General features: G+C 40.1%; 1 protein-coding gene across 1 annotated transcript in view; it reads left to right on the top strand.

Annotated features, from left to right (window-relative positions):
• The window catches only part of TRHR (thyrotropin releasing hormone receptor), a 52,452-nt gene that overhangs the window by 30,284 nt on the left and 1,048 nt on the right, over positions 1–21,120 (top strand). The window lies entirely within an intron of this gene.

Below are 21,120 nucleotides of genomic sequence, written 5' to 3'. Positions count from 1 at the left end.
TTAAATCCTCCACTTTTCCCAGAGATAGTTAAAATTATCTGTTGTTTATTGAAGACCATACTCTTTGCAGGTGCTTTACCTAAATTACTTCATGTATTCTTTACATTTAGTCCTATTTCACAGGTGAGTATACTGAGGCTTACAGGCATGAGATATGTTGCCCAATATAGCTAGAGAGAGGCAGAACTAGAATTAGAATCCAGCCTGTTCCCTCAACTACTATACTAACACAACCTGGACAAGACCATTGAAAAGAAACTCTAATGATTTAATAATCTGTGATAAAAGCATGGGCATCATAGCTTAGGCCCAGCATGCTGTGGTTTGCATTATATGCCTTGTAGACTCATGTAGGTTTTTAATCAAACCAGTAAAAGCAGATAAATGCAAAGTAGCTCCACTCAATCTGTTAGGCTAACAAGGAGGTATAAAGTTAGCACCCCTTACCAAGGATGCACATTTCAAGACAGGATAAGGGATGTAACAGCACCTCATATTAGAAAGGTCTAGTATATGTTTCAATGTGATTTCACGTCCTCCTTGCAATTAATCCTCATGTATTATTAACTAGACCTCAAGGCTCAGCAAGTTTTGAGTGGCAACAATTGGTAAAGCTGACATTTCAAACCACATCATCTGATTCTGAGTCCCATGTTGGGCCCATCGGAGAGCTAAAAATCAAGGAAAGGTGCTGAATTTATGATTTGCTGAAGAAAAGAAATGTATTTTCCTTATTTGGCTGTTTCTGTGAGTTCTTTTGGGACAGCTGGAACATTAGCTCCATAACTCCTGACAGGCCCAAGCATGCTACAGGCGGTCTCCCCCAGGAAAGACACAGGTAGAGAAGAAGGTGGCTGCCTTCCAGGTGCTCTCAACCCTATGATGAGGTACTATGTCCAAGATCTTTAGGAGCAAGACAACTAAATATGCACTAAAACTTTGGCAGCCCTGAGAGCTTTACTTCTATCTAGAGATTACCTCTCTCCCCCTCCATCATTCACATTTTACATTTTAAAATATTCTCATTGATTTTCCATCCCCTGCTGGGTGAGCTGAGGGCTTGTGTGTGTGTGTGTGTGTGTGTGTGTGTGTGTGTCACTGTCTATGGTGTCAACCTCACCAGGCTGCATGGCCAGGGAAGCACAGGGGAGAGATGAGATTGGGAAATAGCTCCCTCGGAAAGGACCGATACCTTCATAGAAGTGTTAGAGCCGCTGCTGGACTCTCAGCTCAGAGCCAACCAAGATGCCTCATTCAGAATCTCCAAGGTCTGGTTCCAAAGAGAAAAATGACCAGAAGAACTAAACACATTCTAGAGAGCAAAGGTAAGAAAACCCAAGCGAGGCAGTAGGGCAGGCTTTTCCACATGCTTAGCCATTCGCCAATAATTTACCTGGAAGTTCGAGAACATTTAAAGGCTAAATAGCACACTCAACCCACAGCAGATGAACTGTAGCATTGTTCCAGTATGGCTCATACTGAAAGAATTTAGAGTGACATTTTATTTTCTAAATTGAGATGTTATTATAATTTGAATCCCAATTCTGCTGGCTGAGTTTTCCCCTTCCCAGCATGTTTCCAAACATCGGCATCCTATGAACAAGAAAACATACAAGCAACAGGAGGGGAGCCAGCCTTTCATCACTCCCAATTATCACACTGTAACCAACCTTGAAATCTCCACACCACAGTAGTTGCTAGTGTTGTGGAAAGTTTTATAGCAAATCCTCAAGGCTAGCTACAAATGCTACCTAGCCCTGGACTGTTTTCCACTGTTAGCAGAAGAGCCCCTAAATCGGAAACATTCAAAAAACATGCTCCCTCAGAACTTAGTAGCACAAAAGGAATGGAATCACTGTTAGGGGCTGAGGCATAAACCCTTGGGTGGAACTAGGAATTCATTTTTCATTCTCCCTGCTCCACTCTCTTACAGCCTTCACCAGTTCCCGACTTTCAACCCAAGTTTTGTTTTTTGGTTTTGCAAACTTTAAAAAAATTTTCCCCAAATTCAAGGTCTTATAGTAAAGAGAATAGGGAGACTTGCAGTGAAATACACATGCCCTTAAAGTGTGGCTTTCATTCATCAGCATACGACTTTCTAAGCATCAGTCTTGTCCAGTAAAGTGCAGACAAAGTTGGGCTTTTAGGAAGAAAATGCCAAGTGCACTGCCTGGCACACAGTAGGCACTGCACATATTTGCATGCTCTTACTCCCCTTTCGTCTGCTAATTCCTATTGCTAGATTAGAATACCCTCCACTTTCAGGGCGCCTGGGTGGCAGTCAGTTAAGTGACTTCAGCTCAGGTCATGATCTCACGGCTTGTGAGTTCGAGCACCACGTTGGACTCTGTGCTGACAGCTCAGAGCCTGTAGCCTGCTTTAGATTCTCTGTCTCCCTCCCTCTCTCTGCCCCTCCCCTGTTCATGCTCTGTCTCTCTCTCTATCTCTAAAATAAACATTAAAAAAATTTTTCTTGTAAAGAATGCCTTGCACTTTCATCCTGTTTTCCTATCTCCATACTGAAACATGTTAAGAAATACTGCACAGTGCTCCTCTAACAGAGACTCTCAGAATTTCTCAAAAAATGAGGCTTACAGCTACTCAGTGTCTCTCTTACCCTGAGAGGTTTTGGTATAATTTAGCCCTGAACTCGAGTTCCACTAACTAGAACATCTCAGTGCTCCATCACTTTTTTCCACTCTTCACATGTCTGTACCTCTCTCTAACTTTGCTCATGAAAGAAAGTACAGGCTTTGAGGGTTCATCCCACATCAGACTTGGATGCAGAACTCTGTTTCCCATAAGCAGTGCCCTCACACTTGGTATTTGGTGATGCTTTGCAAATTTTCTGGAGCACTGTGGATGTCACAGAGGAACGGTCACATGGTGTTCTACATGGGAGTATGTCCTTCTATAACTCCACCCCTCAGCCATGCTCAGGTATCTTACCAAGGGCAGTGCCAGCTCATGACCACACTGGCCCATGAAGCCCCCCCGGGGTATAGAGCCCAATTTCCTGTCTCCACAAATGTCTTACTCAGAAAACAGCTCTGCTTGACAAGTCCATTTTCTCAGCACCTATACAGTTGTGGAGGAAAGTTTTCTTTCAATTTCACTGGATACACCACACTTGCAAATTTATACTCAAAAATCTTGTGCCACTATTTGTTTCCTTAATCCCTACTTCTCCCTTAATCACTACGCCTTCCTCAAGCATCACTAAATACAACCAAGCATTCTCTACTGTGAATCTCTGCTAGTATTTTCCATGGACATTCTTAATCAGAATAGAGCCCAGAAAATACTTTGTACCTCTAGCTAGAGTGACTCTTCTTAATGGAATATTTAGATATAGTACTTCACAGGTGGAATAAAGAACCCATGTGTTATCCTGCCTAGGTGGCTTCTTGCCAAGAAATCTGTTAGTAATCCACAAGGCAGGATTTGACATTCCATGGTCTCTCCACCATGAATCACCACTCAGACTTCATTCACTTTTATTGTACTTTAACTGACTTTGAGTTGATTCCAAGCCCTTTGGTGGCCCCATCATTTAATTTTTGAACCTCACCAATGATCTCACTCCTTAGTATGAAGCACCCCACATTGATTATAACTGTCTTTTAAAAACTGTATTGCCAGGCTCCAAGTCAAAACAAAGCAGACAGAACACTCTCGGTGAGGAAAATCCCAGAGCTCCCAATCAGTGTAGACGCTTACTTAAATTCAGATTTATATAATTGTCTCATCGAATATATTCCTCAACTGGCTCAATTAATGTAACAAAATGCAAGGGGTCATTGATCACTTTGCTGAAGGCCATCTGAGAGCAAAATATTCCCAGTAACAGAACACTTTGTTAAAATGCAGCAGTGCAGGAGAACATGGACAGGATCCAAACACAGAACATATTGTTACTCTTCAAAGAATGGCATTAGAATATTAAAGCTAACGGTTTTGTATTCATTGACCAAGAAAATGTGTCCAGAAGGAGTACGCTTTTTGAAATTGGGAATTTTCCGGCCAGAAGTACAGGAACTAAAGCACTTTGCTGATTTAAAGAGTCCTAAACCCATAAATGCCTTCTCAATTATATTTTAACAGATGTGAAAAATAAATATTAAAGAAAAATAAGTATTTACTCGTAATGATTCGACTGTACATTGAGCCCTCATTATGTGGCAGGCATATTTACTAAGGACTTCTCCCAACCTTTTATGTATTAGAGATCCAATAAAAGTTTGTTTGATGATTTACTTTGGTCATGAAGCCAAAACCAGAACTTTGGTGTTATAGAATGTGGGATCCAAAACAAGTAAAGAGCGTATGATTCACAAATTAAAGTTACCTGTGATGACACTCGTGAAGATCATTCATTATAAAAGTGGTAAATATCTTCAAATGCAAGTTACTGATATGGTTGTCATCTCTTTTTACATGGCTTTGTTTTATGAAAGATTTTAGTTTAAGTCTAGTTTAAAGTTTTAGTTTTAAGAAAGCGTTTCTAGTATTAGTATTTAAGATTGCCCTGATACCTTTTGGGATGAGCACTGGGTGTTGTATGGAAACCAATTTGACAATAAATTTCATATATTGAAAAAAAAAAAAAGATTGCCCTGAAATCTTTATATTCTGCCACTTAATTTCAGCCAAATGTTTGAATGGACCCTGGTACCTGTTATTAAATAATTTTTGGCTCAGCATTCCTTTCAAAGCTTCAGTCTTTAAATTGACAGTATTCCTTAAAAATAAATATAATAATAATGATAATAATACATACATACATGCATACGTTGACAGTACTCCTTAAAGAGGATTCACTTATTTGGCTTTCTTCTTAAAGTGATGTCCCAATACTTATCTATAACTCAATTTCTTCAACAGTATTTCACTTATAATAAACTTTAAGGAAAAAAATTTTTTTTAATGTTTATTGATTTTTGAGAGAGAGAAAGCACAAGCAGGGGAGGGACAGAGAGAAACGGCAACATAGGATCCAAAGAAGGCTCTGCACTGACAGCAGTGAGCCTGATGTGGGGCCTGACCTCACAAACCACAAGATCATGACCTGAGCCAGAGTCGGACGCTCAACCGACTGAGCCACCCAGGTGCCCCACTTATAATAAACTTTAAAAGGTAAAATAATAGGGGCGCCTGGGTGACTCAGTCAGTTGAGCGTCTGACTTCGGCTTAGGTCATGATCTCACAGTTCATGAGTTCAAGCCCCACATCCACCTCTGTGCTGACAGCTTGGAGCCTGGAGCCTGCTTTGCATTCTGTGTCTCCCTCTCTCACTGCTTCTCCCCTGCTCATATTCTGTCTCTCAAAAATAAATAAATATTTTTAAAAAAATTTTTAAGGGAAAATAATAAAAGGTTAGGAGACCACGGTTTTGGGTCTAGAGATGCACCTTGTTCTTAATTAACTATAGAAAGTTAAAATGAATTCTAGTAAGTTCTTCAGCACTTCAGGAAACTTCAGAGAATCCTCTCTGTGAATGCAGCAATTAAGATGATGACTGACAATCACTGTTGTGAGGAATTGAATTTATTACTATAGTTTATCAGCACTTTGACGGATACATATGCTCCAGGGACTATTTCCCTTTGCCTGGCCTTAACAGCCGCCAAATAACCCCCAGTTATGTGAAAATGAGCACAAATATGTCTGCATATTATGTTACCGTAATATGTAAGTTATATCTTCTTAGAATGTTGGAACTGGAGAGACTTTTGAGATAAATATAGATTCCATATTTACCGGCTCTGGAAAATGAGGTTTAGACATAGGTCATACGATCTGCCCAATCTCCTCAGAGTCAGAGATGGATTGTGAAACCAAGCCGCTGCACCCCAACCCTAACTCTTTCCTCTGTACCCACTCCACTTTGCCACTCACTAACAGACAGGACTATGCCACCACAATTCTCTCCCAAGGAAGAATGTCTAGATAATAGCAAGACCCATGACCATGCACAGAATTTTTCTGAATCAAACATAAAATCAAAAGTCAGAATTTTTTCTGAATCTGTACAAGAATTCCAACAAAATCTTCCAGAGAACTGAGGTATCAATTAACTCCCTGTGACTTCCTGGGCAGACTAATAAGCTAATCTCTGATAATGAATCAAAATGTCCCCAAATCCCATGTAACCAGATCTTCAGAAATGACATGCTAATTGCACTGTGACCCCTGAAATAGAAGTTTTCAGTTCACTTTATTTTTTATTCCATTTAATTACTTTTTCATTTTAAATTTTATTGTTTGGTTTTTTTCCCTAGGAAGTAGATTGGTGTGAAGGATCCCTATCTGCCTTGTTATGACAACTGTCTTCTCCCTAATCAATACTTTCTAAATGTAGCACTCCAATTTTGGGCAAAAAAACACACGTAGTCCTAGGGCTACCAATGATTCCTGCCAATAATATCATGCTTTCCAAATATTTCATCAACATTGTTTACAACAATAGAATTCTTCAACTCACTATACATGTTGATTTTTGGAATTATCTAGAAAGAAAACTAGTTGTAGCATCAAAAGACCTTAGTCCAATAACTAGCTTTGCTGTTTATACGTATATACGAGTTGTGTGACCTTATTTCTGCACTTTTCTGAGCTCAATTTCCGTCCCTCTTCAATGAAATGGGAACAGTAACACCTGTCCTACAGATTTCATAGGGAAAAAATACAAAATAACTTGATGACAATGAAAGTACTTCATTAATTCCAAGGAAGTAAATAATTTGCTGCTATTATTTAGGGTATTGACTTAAAAGTGACATTTTTCTCCTGCATTATCTTGATCTTTTAGATTGAGTGTGGCTAAGGAGAAAATGGGAAGATATTAAAAAAGTGTTTTCATGTATATGTCTGAGAAGAGGCCAACCTCACCACTTGTGCACCCTGTACTATTCCCTATTCATGAACACAGTTCTTCCAATTGTCTTCTTTTTCTCTCTCCTGGATCACAAAATTTCCCCTCTCTATGGGATTGCTCCTTCAGTAAACAAAGATATAATATCTTCTATTTTTGAAAAAAATCGATTGACTCTGCATCCCACTCTGGCAACTCTTCTATATTACCAGTCCCTTTTCCAGCAAAACTCTCAAAAGATATTTTTATAGTCACTATCCACTTTTTCCACCAGTTCTTGAACCCATTCCAAACAGGCTAACCTGATAAGTGAAAATTTTATAAGTATAAATAAATAATAAACTTCTCCAAAAAAATCCATTTTCTCTCACTCATGTTTTTCTGTCTTGCTGTTGTTCTCCAATTTTCAAGAGCAGCCTAAGACTAATCCCAACTGTTTTAGGTTTGTCTTTCTTCATTCTGTATCTTTGTTGAGTCCTGATATGTCTATAAAGTCAATTAGTACTTTTTACCAGGTATTATATTAATAATTATCTCTCAGAATTGTTCTAATGATTAAATGTTTAATATTCTTGAATGCTTTATAACTTAAAATGCAATATACAACCCAGCAGCTCCATTCCAAGGTATATACCCAAGAAAAATAAAAACATATATCCACATTAAGAACTTGTACACAAATGTTCATAGCAATATTATTCATTAGAGGTAAAAAGTGCAAACCAGCCACATGACCAGATAAATAAAATGTAGCATATACATAGGGTGGAATATTATTCAGCAATAAAAATAAATAAAGTACTAATACATGCCCCAACTGTGGATGAACCTTAAAACATTATGCTAAGTGGAAGAAGCCATTCATACCACAAAAGACTAATTCTATTCATATGAGATGTTCAGAATAGGCAAATCTATGGGGACATAAATATATTAGTGGCTGCCTAGGGCAACCTAGGGCTGGGGAAGGTGGGAATGACTTGTAATGGATGAGGGGTTTCTTTTCAGAATGATGAAGATTCTAAAATTAGGTTGTGGTGGGGCGCCTGGGTGGCTCGGTCGGTTAAGCGTCCGACTTCGGCTCAGGTCGTGATCTCATGGTCCGTGAGTTCAAGCCCCGCATCGGCTCTGTGCTGACAGCTCAGAGCCTGGAGCCTGTTTCAGATTCTGTGTCTCCCTCTCTCTCTGCCCCTCCCCTGTTCATGCTCTGTCTCTCTGTCTCAAAAATAAATAAATGTTAAAAAAAAAATTAAAATTAGGTTGTGGTAATGGTTGCACAACTCTGTGAGTATACTAAAAACTTGAACTATACATTTTAAGTGTGGGTGAATTTAATTATATGTAATCTATGTCTAAATAAAACAAAATATGAGGTTAACATTAGTCATAAGTCAAGCTGATAACATGCACCCTTGGTGTATGTATTGTGTTGAGAATGACAGTTCACCTCTATGGCCCTCCTCCCCCAAATCCATACCTTCATTCTAAGTGTGAGAAAAATATCAGCCAAACTCAAATTGAGGGATAGTCTATATAATACCTAACTGGTACTTCTCAAAAGTAAGGAAAGTTCGAGAAACTGTCACTGCTCAAAGGCACCTAAGGAGATGTGATGATTAATAAATACATGGTATCCTGGACAAGATCCTGGAACAGAAAAAGTGAGCCAGGAAAAATCAATAAAATTTGAATAAAGTATGAAGTTAACTAATTCCATAGAAAAATTATCAATATTGGTTTGTTAATTGTGACAGATGCACCACACTTTTAGGTGTGTTAATGATAAGTATTAATAACAGGGGACTTTGGTGTAAAGTATATGGAAACTCTGCATTATCTTTGCGACTTTCCCGTACATAAATCTAACACTTTTTAAAAAACAATATACAAACATTAGTTAATAGTTTTAGAATTTATAGTAAACATCATAGTACATGGGATAGTAGTTAGTTATACAAGGATCCTTAGCAGGCTGAAATAAAGAACCCAAAAGGCCTGGTTTTTCACATGCAGCACATATATGCAGCGTTGAACTAGTATTTCCTGAAGGAACCATAATTTCAACTTTAACAGTCAGAAGAATCTTGGAGGGAAGATGGCGGTGTAGGAGGATGCTGGGCTCACCGCGCATCCTGCTGATTACTTAGATTCCACCTACACCTGCCTAAATAACCCAGAAAACCGCCAGAGGATTAGCAGAACGGAGTCACCGGAGTCAAGCGCAGACGAGAGGCCCACGGAAGAGGGTAGGAAGGGCGGCAAGGCAGTACGTGCTCCACGGACTGGCGGGAGGGAGCCGGGGCGGAGGGGCGGCTCGCCGGCCAAGCAGAGCCCCCGAGTCTGGCGGGCAAAAGCGGAGGGGCCTGAAGGACTGTGTTCCGACAGCAAGCGTGACTTAGCGTCTGGGAGGTCATAAGTTAACAGCTTTGCTCGGAAAGCGGGAAGGCTGGAGGACAAAGGGAGGGAGAGCTGCTGAGCCCCCGGATGACAGAGCTCAGTTTGGTGGGGAACAAAGGTGCTCCCCAGCGCCATCTCCCCCGCCCATCCCCCAGCCAAAATCCCAAAGAGAACCAGTTCCTGCCAGGGAACTTGCTCGCTCCGCGCAAACACCCAACTCTGTGCTTCTGCGGAGCCAAACCTCCGACAGCGGATCTGACTCCCTCCCGCTGCCACAGGGCCCCTCCTGAAGTGGATCACCTAAGGAGAAGCGAGCTAAGCCTGCCCCTCCTGCCCCCGTGCACCTTGCCTACCCACCCCAGCTAATACGCCAGATCCCCAGCATCACAAGCCTGGCAGTGTGCAAGTAGCCCAGACGGGCCACGCCACCCCACAGTGAATCCCGCCCCTAGGAGAGGGGAAGAGAAGGCACACACCAGTCTGACTGTGGCCCCAGCGGTGGGCCAGGGGCAGACATCAGGTCTGACTGCGACTCCGCCCACCAACTCCAGTTATACACCACAGCACAGGGGAAGTGCCCTGCAGGTCCTCACCACGCCAGGGACTATCCAAAATGACCAAGCGGAAGAATTCCCCTCAGAAGAATCTCCAGGAAATAACAACAGCTAATGAGCTGATCAAAAAGGATTTAAATAATATAACAGAAAGTGAATTTAGAATAATAGTCATAAAATTAATCGCTGGGCTTGAAAACAGTATAGAGGACAGCAGAGAATCTCTTGCTACAGAGATCAAGGGACTAAAGAACAGTCACGAGGAGCTGAAAAATGCTTTAAATGAAATGCAAAACAAAATGGAAACCACCACAGCTTGGATTGAAGAGGCAGAGGAGAGAATAGGTGAACTAGAAGATAAAGTTATGGAAAAAGAGGAAGCTGAGAAAAAGAGACATAAAAAAATCCAGGAGTATGAGGGGAAAATTAGAGAACTAAGTGATACACTAAAAAGAAATAATATACGCATAATTGGTATCCCAGAGGAAGAAGAGAGAGGGAAAGGTGCTGAAGGGGTACTTGAAGAAATAATAGCTGAGAACTTCCCTGAACTGGGGAAGGAAAAAGGCATTGAAATCCAAGAGGCACAGAGAACTCCCTTCAGACGTAACTTGAATCGATCTTCTGCACGACATATCATAGTCAAACTGGCAAAATACAAGGATAAAGAGAAAATTCTGAAAGCAGCAAGGGGTAAACGTGCCCTCACATATAAAGGGAGACCTATAAGACTTGTGACTGATCTCTCTTTTGAAACTTGGCAGGCCAGAAAGAATTGGCACGAGATTTTCAGTGTGCTAGACAGAAAAAATATGCAGCCGAGAATCCTTTATCCAGCAAGTCTGTCATTTAGAATAGAAGGAGAGATAAAGGTCTTCCCAAACAAAAAAAACTGAAGGAATTTGTCACCACTAAACCAGCCCTACAAGAGATCCTAAGGGGGACCCTGTGAGACAAAGTACCAGAGACAACACTACAAGCATAAAACATACAGACATCACAATGACTCTAAACCCGTATCTTTCTATAATAACACTGAATGTAAATGGATTAAATGTGCCAACCAAAAGACATAGGGTATCAGAATGGATAAAAAAACAAGACCCATCTATTTGCTGCCTACAAGAGACTCATTTTAGACCTGAGGACACCTTTAGATTGAGAGTGAGGGGATGGAGAACTATTTATCATGCTACTGGAAGCCAAAAGAAAGCTGGAGTAGCCATACTTATATCAGACAAACTAGACTTTCAATTAAAGGCTGTAACAAGAGATGAAGAAGGACATTATATAATAGTTACAGGGTCTATTCAACAGGAAGAGCTAACAATTATAAATGTCTATGCGCCGAATACCGGAGCCCCCAAATATATAAAACAACTACTCATAAACATAAGCAACCTTATTGATAAGAATGTGGTAATTGCAGGGGACTTTAACACCCCACTTACAGAAATGGACAGATCATCTAGACACACGGTCAGTAAAGAAACAAGGGCCCTGAATGAGACATTGGATCAGATGGACTTGACAGATATATTTAGAACTCTGCATCCCAAAGCAACAGAATATACTTTCTTCTCGAGTGCACATGGAACATTCTCCAAGATAGATCATATACTGGGTCACAAAACAGCCCTTCATAAGTTTACCAGAATTGAAATTATACCATGCATACTTTCAGACCACAATGCTATGAAGCTTGAAATCAACCACAGAAAAAAGTCTGGAAAACCTCCAAAAGCATGGAAGTTAAAGAACACCCTACTAACGAATGAGTGGGTCAACCAGGCAATTAGAGAAGAAATTAAAAAATATATGGAAACAAACGAAAATGAAAATACAACAATCCAAATGCTTTGGGACGCAGCGAAGGCAGTCCTGAGAGGAAAATACATTGCAATCCAGGCCTATCTCAAGAAACAAGAAAAATCCCAAATACAAAATCTAACAGCACACCTAAAGGAAATAGAAGCAGAGCAGCAAAGACACCCCAAACCCAGCAGAAGAAGAGAAATAATAAAGATCAGAGCAGAAATAAACAATATAGAGTCTAAAAAAACTGTAGAGCAGATCAACGAAACCAAGAGTTGGTTTTTTGAAAAGGTAAACAAAATTGACAAACCTCTAGCCAGGCTTCTCAAAAAGAAAAGGGAGATGACCCAAATAGATAAAATCATGAATGAAAATGGAATTATTACAACCAATCCCTCAGAGATACAAACAATTATCAGGGAATACTATGAAAAATTCTATGCCAACAAATTGGACAACCTGGAAGAAATGGACAAATTCCTGAACACCCACACTCTTCCAAAACTCAACCAGGAGGAAATAGAAAGCTTGAACAGACCCATAACCAGCGAAGAAATTGAATCGGTTATCAAAAATCTCCCAACAAATAAGAGTCCAGGCCCAGATGGCTTCCCAGGGGAGTTCTACCAGACGTTTAAAGCAGAGATAATACCTATCCTTCTCAAGCTATTCCAAGAAATAGAAAGGGAAGGAAAACTTCCAGACTCATTCTATGAAGCCAGTATTACTTTGATTCCTAAACCAGACAGAGACCCAGTAAAAAAAGAGAACTACCGGCCAATATCCCTGATGAATATGGATGCAAAAATTCTCAATAAGATACTAGCAAATCGAATTCAACGGCATATAAAAAGAATTATTCACCATGATCAAGTGGGATTCATTCCTGGGATGCAGGGCTGGTTCAACATTCGCAAATCAATCAACGTGATACATCACATTAACAAAAAAAAAAGAGAAGAACCATATGATCCTGTCAATCGATGCAGAAAAGGCCTTTGACAAAATCCAGCACTCTTTCTTAATAAAAACCCTTGAGAAAGTCGGGATAGAAGGAACATACTTAAAGATCATAAAAGCCATTTATGAAAAGCCCACAGCTAACATCATCCTCAACGGGGAAAAACTGAGAGCTTTTTCCCTGAGATCAGGAACCCGACAGGGATGCCCACTCTCACCGCTGTTGTTTAACATAGTGCTGGAAGTTCTAGCATCAGCAATCAGACAACAAAAGGAAATCAAAGGCATCAAAATTGGCAAAGATGAAGTCAAGCTTTCGCTTTTTGCAGATGACATGATATTATACATGGAAAATCCGATAGACTCCACCAAAAGTCTGCTAGAATTGATACATGAATTCAGCAAAGTTGCAGGATACAAAATCAATGTACAGAAATCAGTTGCATTCTTATACACTAACAATGAAGCAACAGAAAGACAAATAAAGAAACTGATTCCATTCACAATTGCACCAAGAAGCATAAAATACCTAGGAATAAATCTAACCAAAGATGTAAAGGATCTGTATGCTGAAAACTATAGAAAGCTTACGAAGGAAATTGAAGAAGATTTAAAGAAATGGAAAGACATTCCCTGCTCATGGATTGGAAAAATAAATATTGTCAAAATGTCAATACTACCCAAAGCTATCTACACATTCAATGCAATCCCAATCAAAATTGCACCAGCATTCTTCTCGAAACTAGAACAAGCAATCCTAAAATTCATATGGAACCACAAAAGGCCCCGAATAGCCAAAGGAATTTTGAGGAAGACCAAAGCAGGAGGCATCACAATCCCAGACTTTAGCCTCTACTACAAAGCTGTAATCATCAAGACAGCATGGTATTGGCACAAAAACAGACACATAGACCAATGGAATAGAATAGAAACCCCAGAACTAGACCCACAAACGTATGGCCAACTCATCTTTGACAAAGCAGGAAAGGACATCCAATGGAAAAAAGACAGCCTCTTTAACAAATGGTGCTGGGAGAACTGGACAGCAACATGCAGAAGGTTGAAACTAGACCACTTTCTCACACCATTCACAAAAATAAACTCAAAATGGATAAAGGACCTGAATGTGAGACAGGAAACCATCAAAACCGTAGAGGAGAAAGCAGGAAAAGACCTCTCTGACCTCAGCCGTAGCAATCTCTTACTCGACACATCCCCAAAGGCAAGGGAATTAAAAGCAAAAGTGAATTACTGGGACCTTATGAAGATAAAAAGCTTCTGCACAGCAAAGGAAACAACCAACAAAACTAAAAGGCAACCAACGGAATGGGAAAAGATAGTTGCAAATGACATATCGGACAAAGGGCTAGTATCCAAAATCTATAAAGAGCTCACCAAACTCCACACCCGAAAAACAAATAACCCAGTGAAGAAATGGGCAGAAAACATGAATAGACACTTCTCTAAAGAAGACATCCGGATGGCCAACAGGCACATGAAAAGATGTTCAGCGTCGCTCCTTATCAGGGAAATACAAATCAAAACCACACTCAGGTATCACCTCACGCCAGTCAGAGTGGCCAAAATGAACAAATCAGGAGACTCTAGATGCTGGAGAGGATGTGGAGAAACGGGAACCCTCTTGCGCTGTTGGTGGGAATGCAAACTGGTGCAGCCGCTCTGGAAAGCAGTGTGGAGGTTCCTCAGAAAATTAAAAATAGACCTACCCTATGACCCAGCAATAGCACTGCTAGGAATTTATCCAAGGGATACAGGAGTGCTGATGCATAGGGGCACTTGTACCCCAATGTTCATAGCAGCACTCTCAACAATAGCCAAATTATGGAAAGAGCCTAAATGTCCATCAATTGATGAATGGATAAAGAAATTGTGGTTTATATACACAATGGAATACTACGTGGCAATGAGAAAAAATGAAATATGGCCTTTTGTAGCAACATGGATGGAACTGGAGAGTGTGATGCTAAGTGCAATAAGCCATACAGAGAAAGACAGATACCATATGGTTTCACTCTTATGTGGATCCTGAGAAACTTAACAGGAACCCATGGGGGAGGGGGAGGAAAAAAGAAAAAAAAAAAGAGTTTAGAGTGGGAGAGAGCCAAAGCATAAAAGACTGTTAAAAACTGAGAACAAACTGAGGGTTGATGGGGGGTGGGAGGGAGGTGAGGGTGGGTGATGGGTATTGAGGAGGGCACCTTTTGGGATGAGCACTGGGTGTTGTATGGAAACCAATTTGACAATAAATTTCATATAATAAAAAAAAATAATAAAAAAAAAGTAACAGTCAGAAGATAGAAATTTGTGCATTTCACATTAGAAAGAAAGAAAGAAAGAAAGAAAGAAAGAAAGAAAGAAAGAAAGAAAGAAAGAAAGAAAGAAAGAAAAAGAAAATCTCTACTAGAGTCTTTATCTAGAGGCTTTATAATGATTACAAAGGATGTGTTGAAAAGGACTGAATCCAAACTGTTTTATGAACACTGTATGCCACTGTTCCACATAATTACGGTGAAAAGTAAAGTGTAAATAGTGGGGCTTGATTTGTTTTTTTAAATTTTGTTAATGTTTATTTATTTTTGAGATGGGGGTGGGGAGCGAAGGAGAGAGAGAGCCAGAGAGAGGCAGAGGGAAAGGAAGACGCAGAATCTGAAGCAGGCTCCAGGTTCTGAGCTGTCAGCACAGAGCTGTGAGATCATGACCTAAGCAAAAGTCAGATGCTTAACTGACTGATCCACCCAGGCACCCCTAGAAGGGCTTGATTTAAAATATTCAAGTTTATCCTCATGAAAAAGATAACCCTTCACCATGGTGGCCAAAGACAGAGGCCCTTGCTTAGCTCCTCCTGTTCCCACCCTGCTCTTCCCCTCAACCATCTCTGTATGCAATCCCTCTCTCTCCAAACACTATGTTTTAATCAATTGACTTTTCCAGCTTCCTTTTCTTGCCCTCAGTATATTGTGCAAAAATGGCTGCCTACCTCCTCATTGACTAATGGGGCTTCATGGAGCTGACATTTGCAGAACTCACCACTGTGTCTCCTTTGGCAGCTCCATCTCTCCTTCTGGCCTAGCCATGGAAGGCCAGGCACCCCACAGTGTGACATCACCTCATCAGAGAAAACTGATAGCTTTTGTAATGTAATAAAAATAATGGCTTTTTGTAAATCTTCCTAGAGGAAGAGAGAGAGAGAGAGAGAGAGAGCTCCATTTAGTCACGTGATCTGCAATTGGGACTTGCATACTAAATCACTTCGGGCCCCCATGATATGCCCCGCTATCTCATGCCTCCAGGTTACCATACACATCCAATGTCTTCAGGAACACTCTTCCTGCTTCTTTTTACCTCCAGATTTTGGCTTAGATGTCACTGAGACCAGAAAACCGTCACAAACCACCACTCAACCTCAATTCCAGATCAGGTACTCTCATAGAACCAAAACTTTTCTCTGTCTTAGGATTCATCACAATGTATTTTATTTGCCCATCAGATTATAAGGTACATGAAGCCGTTGGCAAGGTCTCTCTGGACCACTATCAAATCCTCAAGAGCCAAGACATTGACTGGCACCCAGTAGGGATGCAAATGAATCTCCTAAATGAATGGATAAATTCCTTCCCAATCAAAAGTATGTTGTGAAATCCTTTTCCCTGAAGATTGTGTCATACTGTTTCTCAAGGACCTTCACATTCTGGTACAGAGGCTTGTAAAGAAGCAATCTTTCACCTTATCACATATCCCATACATCGCCCTAGCAAAAATGTCAATGCTTAAAAACAATGGCCCAAAGATATTTTCAAATTTGCATCTTTGTCCCTTTATTTGGGATAAGGAATAGCAACAAAAATAAAACTTCAACAACCACAGTGAAACTAATTGGGTATGAAAGACAAACACCAGGACATTTTTTCCTAGGTGTTTGCTTCTATACTGAATAAGAGCTGTTAAAATCCAAGCTATGGTTACACTAAAAACTTATGAATATTTTAGAAAGTGATTAAATGCAATAAAAAATTCTGGGAATTAACTAAAAATAATTACAAGTGGAGTTAAATGTATTCTCTATTATCCCACTGGAGGTGTATTTTCCACTTCATCAATTTTAGAAACATATTTCACTCCACACTTCCTTACATTTTTAAAAATATATTTATTTCAACAAAAACTGAAATGTATTTAGAACTCATTTTATTAATTAACCAATCTCCACTTAAAACAGATTTTTTAACATTACAAAGTCAAATGTTTGCAAAAATCCCCTAACAGTATGTTAGAGAATTACAATCCAGAAAAGGATCATGGCTATATTTTGAAATAATTCTTTCCATGCCTGAATTTATTCAGCATTTACTGGGGGCTATCTTATGTCACACACTGTACTAAATCCCTGAGGACAAAGAAATTAATAAACTTACCCATGCCCTGAAGAAGATTACCATATATTGGAGAAGTGGACAGATATAGCTCATTGCAATAAAAAGTTTTGGTAGTGATGTCAAAGTTTTCCTGGGGAACTGTGGAAGCGTATGGCAGAAATATTAACCTTGAAACATGTTGCTTTTCTTAAAAACAATGCTCCCTCAGTGACATTAAGTGAAAACAGGTAGGTAGTTATTAAATGTGGGTTCAATGTTTCACCTGACAATTGTAGAGAAAACCACAAAGGCAGATGAAATTCAACCTTTAAGTTGGAAATTTAACAGCAATAAGTATGTTGGATTTATACTTAGAAGAAGTTAAAGGTTTAAGTGACCAGAATGGGGATAACCCAGTAGAAATCTCATAGTTGGAAATGCAAAAGACTTTCAGAGAGAGAGAGAGAGAGAGAGAGCGCAAAGTATAAAGGAAGGAGCGTGGGTTTTGGGTTAAGTAGACTTAGGTTGAGTCACAACTTTGTCACTCACTACTCATGTAGTGTCCTTAGACAAATCACACAGATTCTTTAAACCCCAGTTTCCCAATATGCAAAATGGAGCTAACACTAGCTTACACATGGAGTTATTATAAGCATTAAATAAGATAATGTTGGGGCGCCTGGGTGGCGCAGTCGGTTAAGCGTCCGACTTCAGCCAGGTCACGATCTCGCGGTCCGTGAGTTCGAGCCCCGCGTCGGGCTCTGGGCTGATGGCTCAGAGCCTGGAGCCTGTTTCCGATTCTGTGTCTCCCTCTTTCTCTGCCCCTGCCCCCTTCATGCTCTGTCTCTCTCTGTCCCAAAAATAAATAAACGTTGAAAAAAAATTAAAAAAAAAATAAGATAATGTTTACGTACCTTTATGATGAGCCATCATAAAGAACTTAAATGTGATGGTACCAATCTCATCGTTCAGGAAGCAAAGATTCAAATATCCAATGCTGAGTCCTTGGCAAGGAGTGGGAAGATGTTAATGAGTGTGAAGCAGTGACCTGATGTCAGAGAACCTGGAGTACTAGAGAGAAGACAAAGGCAGGGATGATGATGATAAAGATGATAATTACTGTAGCTCCCTCTGAAGCGCAGAATACTTAATCACTGGATTAAGTGATTTCCTAGGACCAATTAAAGTATTTACTTATAATCTTAAAAATCTTCTTAGAAAAACATTAGGCTTCAGTTAACCTCTTGACTGAGTAAATCCTTCTTATCTCTGAAAGAAGTCAGAATCTCTGGAATATTTTACTTGGTATTATATGAACCAATGTGAAAATTACACCATCTCATGGAACAACTTCTCTACCCACAGCGAGCAAAATATGAAGTGTTAACTCTGTGCACTGAGTCTGAAGAGAAGCTCAGGGTACGATGAGTGAAGCAGAAGAGGGGACATGGGACCATTCTTGGAGGGCAGGGAGAGCTTCAAGAAAGTGATAAGATGGCCCTAGAAGGGAGGAAACAGGAACCTGAGAGGAGGTGGATAGCTCATAGGTATCACTGCAAGGAAGTAGTAGGAGTTGTTCAAAAAGAGATTGTAATGGTTTAAGAAAGAAAAAGAAAGAAAGAAAGAAAGAAAGAAAGAAAGAAAGAAAGAAAGAAAGAAAGAAAGAAAGAAAGAAAGAAAGAAAGAAAGAAAGAAAGAAAAAGAAAGAAAGAAAGAAAGAAAGAAAGAAAGAAAGAAAGAAAGAAAGACAGACAAAGGCTATTTGTAGCCATAGATTATATTTGGAGAGTCAAGGAAAGAGACAGTTGCTATAGATCTGGAAAGAATAACAGCAAGAAAGTATCTACTTCCACAATGTAGGATGCAAGGGGAATTCCTAGCTGAGGCAAAAGAGATATGGCTAAGAGTGAAACAGAGCTCCAGTGTCAGAAGGTTAAAAGTGCTAGGGATAGGGGCACCTGGGTGGCTCAGTCGGTTGGGGGGCCGACTTCAGCTCAGATCATGATCTTACGGTCTGTGAGTTCTAGCCTCACATCGGGCTCCGTGCTGACAGCTTGGAGCCTGGAGCCTGCTTTGAATTCTGTGTCTCCCTCTCTGCCCCTTCCCCATTCACACTCTGTCTCTCTCTTTCAAAAATGAATAAATGTTAAAAAAAAATTTTTTTAAGTGCTAGGGATAAAAGGAGGTATTCCAACTCAGGAGACCCTGATGGATTCTATTACCAGGTATAGATTCTATTACAAGGTAGGGAGATGAATTTATAGTAGATACTGATGACAGAGTAGATGTCTAGATGCGGAATCTTTATTTCTACACTAAAGAACTTTAAAAAGCCCTCTCTGAAAACAGGATTCCCCTCGATGCCAGAACAAGATAGAGGCTGCTGGTATTAACTTCAGTAAAACAGCTGGGAAGTCTGGAGGGATGAGGAGGGAAGAATCAGTTCCTTCCATTTGGGGTAGTTTTCAAGCTCAGAACATCTAGAAGGTCTGGGCCAAGGAAGCTGAAAATTCTCAAACTCTGTGAGAGACTAAAAATAACTGAAAATTATGTATGTATTTATTTATTTATTTAAAGATTTTTTTTTTTATTTTTCAGTAATCTCTACACCCAGCATGGGGCTCAAATCTACAACCCCGAAATCACCAGTCACATGCTTCACCAACTGAGCCAGCCAGGCACCCCTGAAAACTTATTTTTAAATGTGTAAAGTGTTGCTTTAGAAGAAGAGCAATCAATTATCTTCCCCACCCAAAAGATAACCACAGCTACAATTTTAATATGCCCTTCACAGAATTGAAATATTGTGTCCTCTTTATACTGTCACTAATCAAAGGATAGCATTTTCATAGTGGTTTAGAGTTCCAAAGCCCTTAACGTGTTCATTATTTTTAAATTTTATTTTCTCAATATCTCTATGACGTAAGTGAAACACTATGATCAGGCATATTTTCAGATAGAGAAATGGAAGTACAGATGAATGATTTCATTAAGGTCTTAAAACCACTTAATATAGACAAAGCCAAATGACCTAACTCTGGGTCCAGGTCAAGCCCCAGCTGCTCACCGAGCATGAAGGTGAGAGAAGAATCTTCTAAACGATGCTCTTTGGTAATCTTGTCCCTGGGTAATCTTGGATATCAAGTCCATCCTACCTATTGTCCTAGCTCCTGTGCATTGCTGTTCTTAGGAGTAGGGTCAGCTCCACGTAAAATTTCAAAGTTTATTTTCTCCATCTTGCATCTCCCTTTACGCTGAAGGAAAGTTGTGCAGTTGAGAAGGGCAAAACTTTGGATCTGGGCTGACTTAGATTCCGATCCCAACTCTAAGACTCTGCCATTTCTGCCAAAGTACTCACCAGCACCTACACGTTAGTTTTCTAACTTGAAAAATGGAAGATGCCATACATATTTTGGAAGGTTTTCAGCTCTTTTTTTAAATGTGGGGTTTTTGTTTGTTTTTGAGAGAGAGAAAGCATGTGCGTGAGCAAGCATGGGAGAGAGAATCTTAAGCAGACTCCATACCCAGCGGGGAGCCCAACACAGGACTCAATCCCATGATTGTGAGTTCATGACCTGAGCCACAATCAAGAGTCAGAGGCTTAACTGACTGCACCACCCAGGCACCCTGTGTTTTCAGCTTTTTAAAATGTAGTGACATATGCAAAGCAGTTAGTCTAGTGTCTGGCACATAGTAGACATTCAATAACCATTGGCTTTCTAAAAAGACATTTTCTCCTTTTCAAACTATTACGTTCCTCCTTGGATTTAAGGGAACAATACTGGCTCCATTTTGCAGACAAGCTATAAGGTTAAAATCATTTCTCAGGGCCATATAGAAGGTAAGTAAAGATGGGATTAGACCCTAGGTTTCCCAACACTTGTCACAGACATTTATGGTGGCCTGTGTCACATTCTCTCAGCTGGACTCTGATTGCAGCCATTGTTATAGTGGATGGTTCCTATTTGCAGAGAGCATCCTGTTTCTGGTGTTCACTGTCCCCTGTCTAGCTTCTCTGCCTCAAGTTTCTTTCTAAAGCCGCCAGGAGTTTCCAAGCAGGAGAATTCTGAATGTATGGACCAATTAAAGCCCCTAAGGGCACTCCTCAACAAAAGGGAGATGGCAGCCAGTGGACAGATGCCAGGGC

This window comes from Leopardus geoffroyi, chromosome C3 (genome assembly GCF_018350155.1).
Source record: "Leopardus geoffroyi isolate Oge1 chromosome C3, O.geoffroyi_Oge1_pat1.0, whole genome shotgun sequence".
Lineage (NCBI taxonomy): Eukaryota > Metazoa > Chordata > Mammalia > Carnivora > Felidae > Leopardus > Leopardus geoffroyi.
This window is presented reverse-complemented; position numbering and strand designations above follow the sequence as displayed.